This window comes from Lissotriton helveticus, chromosome 2_1 (assembly GCF_964261635.1).
Source record: "Lissotriton helveticus chromosome 2_1, aLisHel1.1, whole genome shotgun sequence".
NCBI lineage: Eukaryota > Metazoa > Chordata > Amphibia > Caudata > Salamandridae > Lissotriton > Lissotriton helveticus.
The window spans coordinates 641,553,995-641,566,919 of record NC_136059.1 but is presented as its reverse complement, the minus strand read 5'-3'; the positions used below and the strand labels follow the sequence as shown (position 1 = coordinate 641,566,919).

General features: G+C 49.5%; 1 long non-coding RNA gene across 1 annotated transcript; it reads left to right on the top strand.

Moving 5' to 3' along the window:
- The first annotated feature begins 1,015 nt into the window (after positions 1-1,015).
- Positions 1,016-11,186, top strand: LOC144818192 (uncharacterized). The gene is made up of 4 exons (XR_013607063.1): positions 1,016-1,286; positions 3,929-4,118; positions 5,746-5,919; positions 10,564-11,186. It is a non-coding gene; the product is annotated as an uncharacterized LOC144818192 (long non-coding RNA).
- The last annotated feature ends 1,739 nt before the right edge of the window (positions 11,187-12,925 follow it).

Sequence of the window (12,925 nt, the reverse complement as noted above, 5' to 3'; positions counted from 1 at the left end):
AATTGTCAGTGATGACTGATGGAACATCGAAAGCGAGTCAGGCAGATCCTCTGGTGACATCTTGCTCCAGTAACTGAATAAAAAAGGTATTATTAAAATCTCTAGTAATCAACACATTTGCAGATGAAAAATGTTCTAAGATGCCCTCAATTATTTGGATGGCACTAAATATTTGTGTTCTATTATTTATTAGTGCTGATGGAAAGTAAATATTTAATATCAATAATTGTTGCTGTCCTTTAAAGTCCAATAATGCAGATGGGTTTGGATATTGCTCTGCCCATCTTATTATAAGCTTTTTTAAGAAAAACTTTTGAACGTTGGTTCAAGGAGTAGCTCTAAGGAATCTGGAAATAAACACATTTGTTTACTTTATGAACTGTAATAGTTTAGTTGGCACATCACCCACGAGTAGAAACGAAAAACGTACCCTTAATTCTTGCGGTTATTTGGAAAAGAACTTTTGGTGGTTAAAAGAGGTCTGTGGGAGAAGAAAAAATGGGGCTAAGTTCAAGTTTTACGTTCGAGAACCACGTGCGCGGTGCCTTTACGTGAACTGCCAGCATCAAAACACTTTACATGTGTTAATGCGCTTCTGGTGGGAACGTTGTTCAATAAAATTGCTTCCAAATTCAATACAGTGAGGGTGTTCTATAATCCACTGTCCCCCATGTGGCAGTGTCCCCTCATCGTTGTGCGCATGCGCACTAATGGTGCGCATGCGCATTTTAATTTTCATGACGTCTCACTACCCCGCCCATCAGGGACTGTACCCCCTGTTTGTGCACACATTTACGCAAGTGTGGGTGGGGCCAGTTCTACGTTGCCCGTCGCGTGCGCGAGCTCCTCCGCCGCTGTGATTAGTCAGCTCTGGCAGGCGCTGCGATGGCGCTTCCTACCAGAGGCAGCCTCGGCGGCAGAGGGGCAGCGCTGCGGGCGGACGCGCCTGAGGCGACCCTGCTTTGACCGGCGGCAGCAGCAGCAGCATGTCCCGCTGCGGCTGACGGGGGAGCCCGGGGCTGCCGCCACCTCTCCGCCGACCCCCGCCCGTGAGCCTGAGGCGACCCTGCTTTGACCGGCGGCAGCAGCAGCATGTCCCGCTGCGGCTGACGGGGGAGCCCGGGGCTGCCGCCACCTCTCCGCCGACCCCCGCCCGTGAGCATGGAGCCCGCCGCCGCCGTGCCCCCGCTCAAGGAGGTGCACTGGAGTTCGGCCTCGCTGCCCCTGGACCAGCTCATCAGCTCCTACAGGCTGGCGGCTGCCCCAGGTAGTGCGTCTGGACACCGGTGAGTGCAGCGGCGCCGCGCCGGGAGGGGCCTGTGGGAAGCGGGGAGCCAGGGTCCGACGCACCGGCTACGGTCACTGGCTGTGCAGGCGGCACCGGGCGCAACCAGCAGCTCTCCTGACTGACCTCAGCCTCCCCTTCAAAGGAATGGCTGCGGCATCAGCTCTGGAGATTTTAATTCATATTAGAGTAGAATTCCTTTCTTAGGTATTACAACGTTCAACAGAAGTGCAGGTGACTTAAATACCAAGGGACAGATTTAAAAGCCCCTTGCGCCACTTTTGCGTCACTTTTCCTATGTTAAAAATGACGCAAAAGTGGCGCAAGGGGCTTGTAAATAAGCCCCCAAGTTTGGGGGGCGGTCAAGGTTGCGAATTTGCAACCGAGACACAACCAACTTTATTTCTCCTTGGACTCCAATTAGGAGTGATATTGTACTTGGGACAAGTTGAGGATGGTTGCTTGTCTAAAAAGAAGCCGATCTCTTGTTCAAAACGAAGATAGACTTGTGTGAAGTAGTTACCGTCCCACCGTCTCCCTACCTCCTTGCTGTTGTGAGTACCAGTGTTCTGAATATGATAGGTCGCTGAGGAGTCCTGGTGCTGTAATTATGCCATACATCCCCACCGGACGCTTGTGTGGCATGGATCTCTACCTGGCATGCCCCTCAACTCTGCTTCATTTTCTGATGATTTGTTTGTTGGGCTACAAGAGAGTAGTAGAATTGGGGGTCTCTCTATCGCCCTCTCTCTCTATCGCCCTCTCTCTCTCTCTCTATCGCCCCCTCTCTCTCTCTCTATCGCCCTCTCTCTCTCTCTCTCTCTCTATCGCCCTCTCTCTCTCTATCGCCCTCTCTCTCTCTATCGCCCTCTCTCCCTCTATCGCTCTCTCTATCGCCCTCTCTCCCTCTATCGCCCTCTCTCTCTCCCTCTCTCTATCGCCCTCTCTTCCTCTCTCTATCGCCCTCTCTCCCTCTCTCTATCGCCCTCTCTCCCTCTCTCCCTCTCTCTATCGCCCTCTCTCCATCTCTCTATCGCCCTCTCTCCCTCTCTCTATCGCCCTCTCTCCCTCTCTCTATCGCCCTCTCTCCCTCTCTCTATCGCCCTCTCTCCCCCTCTCTATCGCCCTCTCTCCCCCTCTCTATCGCCCTCTCTCCCCCTCTCTATCGCCCTCCCTCTCTCTATCGCCCTCCCTCTCTCTATCGCCCTCTCTCTCTATCGCCCTCTCTCTCTATCGCCCTCTCTCTCTATCGCCCTCTCTCTCTCTATCGCCCTCTCTCTCGCTCTATCGCCCTCTCTCTCTCTCTATCGCCCTCTCTCTCTATCGCCCTCTCTCTCTCTCTATCGCCCTCTCTCTCTCTCTATCGCCCTCTCTCTCTCTCTATCGCCCTCTCTCTCTCTATCGCCCTCTCTCTCTCTATCGCCCTCTCTCTCTCTATCGCCCTCTCTCTCTCTATCGCCCTCTCTCTCTCTATCGCCCTCTCTCTCTCTATCGCCCTCTCTCTCTCTATCGCCCTCTCTCTCTCTATCGCCCTCTCTCTCTCTATCGCCCTCTCTCTCTCTATCGCCCTCTCTCTCTCTATCGCCCTCTCTCTCTCTATCGCCCTCTCTCTCTCTATCGCCCTCTCTCTCTCTCTATCGCCCTCTCTCTCTCTCTATCGCCCTCTCTCTCTCTCTATCGCCCTCTCTCTCTCTCTATCGCCCTCTCTCTCTCTCTATCGCCCTCTCTCTCTCTCTCTCGCCCTCTCTCTCTCTCTCTCTCGCCCTCTCTCTCTCTCTCTCGCCCTCTCTCTCTCTCTCTCGCCCTCTCTCTCTCTCTCTCGCCCTCTCTCTCTCTCGCCCTCTCTCTCTCTCGCCCTCTCTCTCTCTCGCCCTCTCTCTCTCTCGCCCTCTCTCTCTCTCGCCCTCTCTCTCTCTCGCCCTCTCTCTCTCTCGCCCTCTCTCTCTCTCGCCCTCCCTCTCTCTCTCTATCGCCCTCCCATCTCTCTCTATCGCCCTCCCATCTCTCTCTATCGCCCTCCCTCTCTCTAGCGCCCTGTTCTCTTCTCTTCTCAAGTGCTGATCTGCTGCTCTCTTCCACCCTGCCTCCTTCTCTAACTCCCTGTTCTCTTGTCATCTCACGTGCTGAACTGCTGCTCTCTTCCACCCCGCCTCCTTCTCTAACTCCCTGTTCTCTTCTCTTCTCACGTGCTGATCTGCTGCTCTCTTCCACCACACCTCCTTCTTTAACTCCCTGTTCTCTTTTACTGTGCTTATCTGCTTTTCTCTTTCACCCCGCCTCCTTCTCTAACTCCCGGTTCTCTCAGACACAACCACACCACACACAACCAAACCACACGCGCAACCAGACACAACCACACACATGTTTATAAGCATTTTATCTTCTTTATTTCTCAAGCTCACTAATGCAAATGAAAACCTGTACAGCAGTGTCCTTACTGCAGTTTTCAGAATTGTAGCCAAGAAGTATCTACACCTACCAGAATGGCAACAATTGCTGCTTAGCCGACGAATTCCTTGACCACCCAACATTGGTTCTTGGATTATGCCTGCCATTATTATAAAACTGTTAACACATTTTTGCACACCATGTAACTTGCCTTATCTGCATACTCTCTGCTAATTTTATGTTATCAATTTGCAGGATTATGGCGGTATGCAGAGACCTGGAATTGTTGTCGACTACCAGACAAATCTGGTATTTGGTCGGCCTGCTGGAAGGTGGATGAAAAGAAAGATGATGCAATCGCTTAATAAACCCATTGGAGGGGCGTTTGTCGACAAAAAACCTAAATTGAGAAAACCTGGATCAAATGGCAATGCGGTCAAAAAAGGTATGTTTCTAGATAGACAGCTTCTGTTTTTTAGGTTTCGCCTCTCACCCCTGGACCAGAGTACCCCTACTCACCCCTAGATCTGAGCACCCGCTACTCACCCCTGGACCTGAGCACCCGCTACTCACCCCTGGACCTGAGCACCCGCTACTCACCCCTGGACCTGAGCACCCGCTACTCACCCCTGGACCTGAGCACCCGCTACTCACCCCTGGACCTGAGCACCCGCCACTCAGCCCTGGACCTGAGCACCCGCCACTCAGCCCTGGACCTGAGCACCCGCCACTCAGCCCTGGACCTGAGCACCCGCCACTCAGCCCTGGACCTGAGCACCCGCCACTCAGCCCTGGACCTGAGCACCCGCCACTCAGCCCTGGACCTGAGCACCCGCCACTCAGCCCTGGACCTGAGCACCCGCCACTCAGCCCTGGACCTGAGCACCCGCCACTCAGCCCTGGACCTGAGCACCCGCCACTCAGCCCTGGACCTGAGCACCCGCCACTCAGCCCTGGACCTGAGCACCCGCCACTCAGCCCTGGACCTGAGCACCCGCCACTCAGCCCTGGACCTGAGCACCCGCCACTCAGCCCTGGACCTGAGCACCCGCCACTCAGCCCTGGACCTGAGCACCCGCCACTCACCCCTGGACCAGAGTACCCCCACTCACCCCTAGATCTGAGCACCCGCCACGCACCCCTGAACCAGAGCACCCGCCACGCACCCCTGGCCAGAGCACCCGCCACGCACCCCTGGCCAGAGCACCCGCCACTCACCCCTGGATCTGAGCACACGCCACTCATCCGTGGACCAGAGCACCCCCCAGTTGAAAATTAACTTGGGTGAATCTGAAGGAGCTACATTTTAAGGTGTATTTCAGAGTGCAAAGTCTGTTACGATGAGACCCAGGGGCTTATTAGGTCTGTGGTGCATTGAACCTAGGGGGCAAGTCAGAAGTGCTCACTATATCCTAGTTGGCTATTATTACTAAACCTTAGGCTTCCATTAGAGTCTAATGGGCCCCTTTCACTTGGACGCAACGTGTTGCTTGTATCTGATTTAGGATATTACATAAAATGTGACAATCGTGGCAGATCAGCTCTTACCTGTGCCCTCAGCTCTTACACCTGTGCCCTCAGCTCTTACACCTGTGCCCTCAGCTCTTACACCTGTGCCCTCAGCTCTTACCCCTGTGCCCTCAGCTCTTACCCCTGTGCCCTCAGCTCTTACCCCTGTGCCCTCAGCTCTTACCCCTGTGCCCTCAGCTCTTACCCCTGTGCCCTCAGCTCTTACCCCTGTGCCCTCAGCTCTTACCCCTGTGCCCTCAGCTCTTACCCCTGTGCCCTCAGCTCTTACCCCTCAGCTCTTACCCCTCTGCCCTCAGCTCTTACCCTGTGCCACACATTGAATTGGAGATCTCTGCCTCGTTCACAGTTGATAGATGGACCATATCAGTAATATTCATTGGCAGTCTGGGATGGGACAAAAACCTGACTGGAGGTGGTAGGGGGGTTTTGGGGAACTTGGACGATCACATTGTTTAAAGTTTGTCACTGTTAATGTGTACTCGCCAGCCTGGCACGCTGCTGCAGCCGGTGACTGCTCCTCTGAACTCTTCTCTCCTTCCCAGAGCTTAACACCAAGATGATTGGCTTTGACGAGTTCTTGCCCATGCTGCAGACAATTGCGAAGAACAAGGACTAGGGTACCTACGATGACTTTGTGGAGGGGCTGAGGGTCTTCGACAAAGAAGCCAATGGCTCTGTGATGGGCGCTGAGTTGCGACATGTACTAGTCACTCTGGGTAAGAGGCCATTTTGGCACAGTACTATTTTCAAGGCAGAGTATAATTGACTGCTGAACTCCCCAGCCCCCCTGCAGTGTTCAGGGCCCCCCTTTCTGATTCCGAGCTTAGATTTCTACCCGCGTCTGGATATTACAGTTAATGTGCCCTGTTTCAGCCTAACAAAGTGTCCTATCAATCTCATTTAACTGTACATTCTTTTGGGGCGAGGGAGGACGGGGACACGGTTGGGTTACAAGTGGTTTTTGGATTGCCCCTTCTACAGGCTAGAGCTTTGACTGACTAATAGTTAGTCTTGGTGAGCCATGTCCTGGAAATTGGTGGCCTCCTTGTCTTGTGGGTAGCGGCCACTTCAGAACATCTGCTCTGTCTGGTTTTACCCTGGTGGCTGGCTAGTCTCATCAGCCAGTGCTGCTTCTGTGGCGGAAGTGTATTTGGTGGGTAAGTGCTGGGTCTGAAGCTGTGCGTGCTGCTGCATTCTGGGCAGTTAATCTGGAAGGTGTTTGATCGAAGCCTGTGTGCATTTTTGTCCTTTCCATTGTGCAGGTGAGAAGATGTGTCTGTGGCTGTGTCTGTGTGTGTGGCTGTGTCTGTGTGTGTGGCTGTGTCTGTGTGTGTGGCTGTGTCTGTGTGTGTGGCTGTGTCTGTGTGTGTGGCTGTGTCTGTGTGTGTGGCTGTGTCTGTGTGTGTGGCTGTGTCTGTGTGTGTGGCTGTGTCTGTGTGTGTGGCTGTGTCTGTGTGTGTGGCTGTGTCTGTGGCTGTGGCTGTGGCTGTGTGTGTGGCTGTGTGTGTGTGGCTGTGTGTGTGTGTGTGTGTGTGTGGCTGTGTGTGTGTGTGTGTGTGTGTGTGTCTGTGTGTGTGTGGCTGTGTCTGTGTGTGTGGCTGTGTCTGTGTGTGTGGCTGTGTGTGTGTCTGTGTCTGTGTGTGTGTGGCTGTGTCTGTGTGTGTGTGGCTGTGTCTGTGTGTGTGGCTGTGTCTGTGTGTGTGACTGTGTGTGTGTCTGTGTCTGTGTGTGTGTGTGTCTGTGTCTGTGTGTGTGTGTGGCTGTGTCTGTGTGTGTGTGTGGCTGTGTCTGTGTCTGGCTGTGTCTGTGTCTGTGTCTGGCTGTGTCTGTGTGTGTGTGGCTGTGTGCGTGTGTGTGGCTGTGTCTGGCTGTGTCTGTGTGTGTCTGGCTGTGTCTGGCTGTGTGTGTGTGGCTGTGTCTGTGTGTGTGTGTGTGTGGCTGTGGCTGTGTCTGTGTGTGTGGCTGTGGCTGTGTCTGTGTGTGTGTGGCTGTGTCTGTGTGTGTGTGTGTGTGTGGCTGTGTCTGTGTGTGTGTGTGGCTGTGTCTGTGTGTGGCTGTGTCTGTGTGTGGCTGTGTCTGTGTGTGGCTGTGTGTGTGGCTGTGTGGCTGTGTGTGTGGCTGTGTCTGTGTGTGTGGCTGTGTCTGTGTGTGTGGCTGTGTCTGTGTGTGTGTGGCTGTGTCTGTGTGTGTGTGGCTGTGTCTGTGTGTGTGTGGCCGTGTGTGTGTGTGTGTGTGTGTGTGTGTGTGTGGCTGTGTCTGTGTGTGTGTGCGCGGCTGTGTCTGTGTGGGGCGCTCTGTCTGTGTGGGGCGCTCTGTCTGTGTGGGGCGCTCTGTCTGTGTGGGGCGCTCTGTCTGTGTGGGGCGCTCTGTCTGTGTGAGAGTGGCTCTATATGAATGTCAGTGCAATCCATCACGTCATTAACAATTACAGACCTTCACATCGCCAACACCTTGGCATTGGTTTGATAGTTGAAATAATTGGGCAGTGTGGTGGTTATAATATTAATTATGGGTATCTCAAAATAAAGGCTTTGTCAATGTGAAGGGCATGTCTTTGAAATTGGATGGCCTCTTCTCCCTATTTCATTTTTTTCCAAATCCTTCGGCTCTCTCATTGACCAATCTGTGTCCTTCAAAGGGCATGTCCAGAAAAGAGCACAGACTTCTGAGTCCCAGCTTACATTAAAGCACATTATAAAGCTTGCCCTTCATCTTAAACATTTGTGGTTCACGTTCCAGGAACTTGTCTTATCATTTGCCCAATGAGGCCCCACACTACTCTCCCACAGTTCTCATTAACACCTGTCAAAGTTTCTCTTACGCGGTCGCTTTTCTAATCGCCAACAACAGACAATGTGAGCTTGTTTGCCCTTCTTTGAAATAATTACATGAGTTCCCTCTCCATTTCATAATCCACCTCGAAGTGTGTTGTGTGAGCTACAAGGCACTTCTCTTGAGTAAACCTGAATACATTGCCTCTAAACATGGCTGGTGGACCAAACACTGCTGGCAGTTCATCTCTGGCTATGTTCTGTTATCTGCCGACATTCCATTAAATTCAGAGGCTGCTGTTTCATGATACTTTGATTTGCATCTCTGCACCACCACTGCCATGCACACACACACCACCACTGCCATGCACACACGGACACCAAAAAAGAATTTATGCAAAGCATTGTCCTTTACAATGCCAGTAACTCAAACTTAAATGCTGCGAGACCTATTGCATTGCAAATGCTTATTTTATATAGCTTTGCTTTTGAAGCAATTGCACCTCCTTGTCTTTATCTTACGATGTTTACAGCTAAAGCACGAGTGTGTCAAAGGTCTCGCATTTGAGAGACTTTGATCTATTTGCATTGTAAATGACAATGTTTTTTTATTTGTCTTCAGAAAATCTACCAGAGGTTTTTCAAACCATTCAATCAGACTCGGTGTAACCCGTTGCCTTGCAGTCTGCCTTGGAGTCCTGCTCGCCTTGTCTCTTGGCTGTGCTCTTTTCCCTTGAGGGTTTCAGGTCACGGCCTGCTTGGTGGGGTTTGATTGCTTGCTTGTGGAGGGAGCGAGATTGCGGGTCATTCCCTAATAAGAGTCCCTGGTGTTTTTTAAACGCTTATCTGGCACACCCTGGTGGCAGAGTAGTTTCTAAAGGGTTTCTGTCCACATTGAAGGCCTTCTCTTCTAGGTTCCAACCAAGTTATTGTAGTTGAACTAGCAGTATGTGTATAAATTAACGTTTATTTATCTAAAAAAAATTCCAGGCTTACAAGGAACAAATAAAAAGGGAGAGCGTACTCATTGCTACAAGTATCCTAAACAACCCAACAGTCAAGTCCTGGTGCGTTTTCAGCTTGCCCTCGTGGGTGACTGGGATACCGAGTCCTGAGAGAGAGATACCAGCCCTCCAGCATTCTAAATCCCAGGTACTGAACTGACTAAAACCGTATAGAGAATTCTTGAGTCAGATTCTTGGCAAAACAAACTTAACTTAAACTGCTACTTACTTACTCCCTCCCACGTATTAGGCTTAGGTCAGGTACACCGGGGTAGGTGTAGTTAGAAGCACCATTGACGATTAGTCAATGTATATATGTATGTATATCTTTTATCCATTTTAAAGTGTCATATGGCTAAGAAACCATATCAATGCTTTTACAGTATTATTTTATAATCCTGCTTTTACTATATGCATTCTACTTAACCCTAAGTATTGCAATTGTAGCGATTCATTTCTCTTGTATGAGAAAAGAGACTGATCAATAAATAACACCTTTTATTGAAAACGCCCGTCTCTTTTTTTCTCTACAATCTGGTGAAACTAAGAATGCACGTATTGACTGAGTAAAATAGCTGTCTTTTGTTTTCACACGACTCTAGAGATGTACTCTTGATCAGGGAGAGCAAAGTTGTCATGTTCTATGGTTGTCAGAAACTAAATCCCTTCTTGTCTATCCAGGGAGGTTAAAATCCTCCTCGCCTATTCGAGAAAGTTTCTAGTGAACTCTGAGCTAGCTGGCACACAAAATTTAAGTCTAATATAGTCCGTAGAAGACCTAGTTACCCTCTGTCCTACGTCTATACTATTGAAGATATTATTCCAATGCTCAGAGCCTATTGGGAATATAGGAACTACACTACACCCCACTGACCCCACTGGTGCGGCCCTCAGGCACAAACCACAGTGTAAATTTGGCCCCTGAGAGAACGTTTGTGAGTACCCATGACCTATGCTGTGCTTCCAAGCGCTGAGATACCCCCCTGGGGGTGATTCAAGCGCTATACACATTAAATAAAATCATTAATTAAATTAAACAGGTACACATGCTGCAAACGGATAAGTTAGTTACCATCAACAATTAGCTTGCAGCCTGTAATGCTGTGGATGCACTTGCACCCTTCCTGCCACCAGGGCTCACACTGCATATTGAATGTTCAGATCTGTGTACTCCTTCCTCAGCTTTGCAAATAACACTTCTTCCGTACTGAGTTTCACCCAAAAAATTGTAGTTTCGCAGGAAATGAATTTCTTGGAAATGTGATGCCCACCCTCAATATTCCAGTCATCGCCCCCTCTGTACAAGGACTCCTCGGAGCTCATGGGCGTTCATAGACCTGGCATGGATTTTTCCATCCTATGGTCTGTCTGGACATACTCTAAAATTTAGAAGTCCTGCATATGTTCTCCCCGTTGTAAGATGCCTTTTCTAATAATATATTCTTTCTGCTTTTTTGTGATCTGAAATCTGATTTCTTTACTTGCACTGTACACAAGACTTTTGCTGTTACTTTTGTAATAGTTGGTGTGCATTTGTTCTTGAGAATTTTGCTAAAGATGGTTTAAAACTTGTGTTTACTTTTAGGGTGAGAATCCCTTTGAAATCGTTGAACAAACGGGAGAATCGGTAGTTGAGGAAACAACTGATGCGAATGATGAAGACAATGACCAAAACGAAAAGGAGGACATTGATGGTGAAAACGATGAAAATGAGGAGCAGATAATGTGGAGGCAGAAAGTGCAGATGCGGATGATGCTGCTGACCCAAATGATTACTCTGGGGACTTAACAACCACTGATGAAAAGTAGTTGAGAAACTGCCCTGAAAGACCAAACACTTTAGCACACTGCATTGGTGGACTTTAAGAACAATTTTCCGCAAAGTTGAGCAGTTCGTTCACCCTGCATGCATTCCACTTCTGTTTTAATTGCCTATGGGCAAACCGGTTTTAAGTTTAGTTTTTTTATTAAACTAAAGCTTGTATTAAGCACAGCAAATGCGTCAGTATTCTTCCAGTGTAAATTGATTTGTTCATGGTTACGTTTTGAGGAAATTTGAGCAGTTTGGGTTCTAAACATTCCAATGTGATTTTTTTTTCTCAGTTTTTAGCGCCCAATGTAGTGTTGTATATAATTCAAGCTGTTGTAGCAAAGAAACCCTGATTATGTCCTGCAGTAATAAAGGCTTACAACAAGATTATACACTTATTTTGCACCTCTCCTATATGGTACTGTCTACCTCAAAGAACGGGTACACTCAAGGTGGTGTATAATGTGTTTTATGCCCGGAGGTAGCGCCCCAGGGGGGAGCACTTGCCTGTTTAATGCTGATCAAAGGCTCTTTGCTGAGGTGTGAGATTGGAGAGGGGGCCGAGGGTATTCTGGGTGACGAGGTGTTACTGTAAGGCCTGGTAGCCTCTGGATAATGAGCAGAGGTGGGGATGGCAAGAAATATCCGCTCTGCCTATGGGGGCCTTGTGACACCAGCTGGGTGATTCACCCACCGAGGTGTTCCTTTCTTGCTTTAAAGCGTTCGATTTGTCTTGTGTTTTTTCTGCACTTTTATTTAGCGCGAACCCTATCGGAAGGTATTGCAGCGCTTTAAATGAACACTAGTTACATCACACAAGGTCACTTTTTAAACCAGATAAACAAGCATTTTCGGAAATTATGTAGAATATTCCTTTTGTGGAGTGCTGCAGTCGGGCCGGAGCTGAATTTTAATCGGGGGGGGGACTGCAGTGATGGACTGCAGTGTGTCTGCTGTTATACCAATGGCATAAATCACGCCAAGCCAGACTCTGTACCCACAGGCACCAGCTCCCGACTGTCAGGGTGGTCGGGAGGCAGCTGGAAAGGTCTGAGGTACCAGGGAGAGGGGGCTGGACACAGACAGGGACGGAGGAACAAAGGAAGCAAGAAAGAGCGGGAAAGACTAGGAAGGAAAGGAGAGGAGGAAGAAAATAATATGATAAGGAAGAAGGAGGAGGGGCGAAGAGAGGGATAAACGGAGGAGGGGGTTATGAGGGAGGAGAACAGAAGTGGATTGACAGAATACAGACTACGGAAATAAAGCGCGAAAACGAAGGAAGCAGTTGAGGCAGGCATGCAGGGTGGAAGGAGTAGAGGGGAAAGATCAACAGGATAGAAAGAAGAGAATGGAAGGAATAAAGCTGGAAAGCTGCACATTGGGGACACAAGAAATAATGAGCAGAAGTAGAGACGGAGAAAAGCAGGAGCACAGAGAAAGAGACTGAAGAGGATGGGGCAATGTTGGAAAGAACGAGGAATGAGGTAAGAAAGAGAAAACCGGAGCGAGAACAAGGAAGGTTGAATGAAGAAGAGGAAATCAAATAAGGAAGGCAGTAATAAAGAAGATATGAGAATACAGGTGATGAAGTTGTAGAAAATATGGAGGAAGGGGAAGAAAGGAGAAAGTACACCAAAGCATGTAAGAAAATAAAAGATGCATCGAAGATGAAGAATGGGAGACGGAGATTGACAAAGAGGAATACATGAAGGAGGAGACTGAGGGAAGGTGATAGAAATGGGAGGAAAGTGAACAAGTCAGTGTAAAGTGGTAGGTGGAATGAAGCATGGGCCGCAAAGAACACCAAATAAAAAGCGAGAAAAACTAGCTCTGGCATTGCGCGGAGTGGGGCGGGGGAGCGGCTTCCTTTCAAGTCTGATGCCGAGGCATGGTGTGGGATGTGGCTGGTGATGTGCACGCGCCTGGCTCACATGAACTGAATTGAATCTGCAGTTTGGGGAGACTTTTCGGAACAACTACACAAACACAATTAGGAGGGGACCCAAGGGAAAGTTTAACGACCGAGCTCTGGATACATTCCCTACAGTATACTCATAACAACAAAGGTACCAGAGGGTCAAATAGTGGCAAGTGTACTCGGACTGGGACTAGATACTGATACCAGCAGCTACACCCT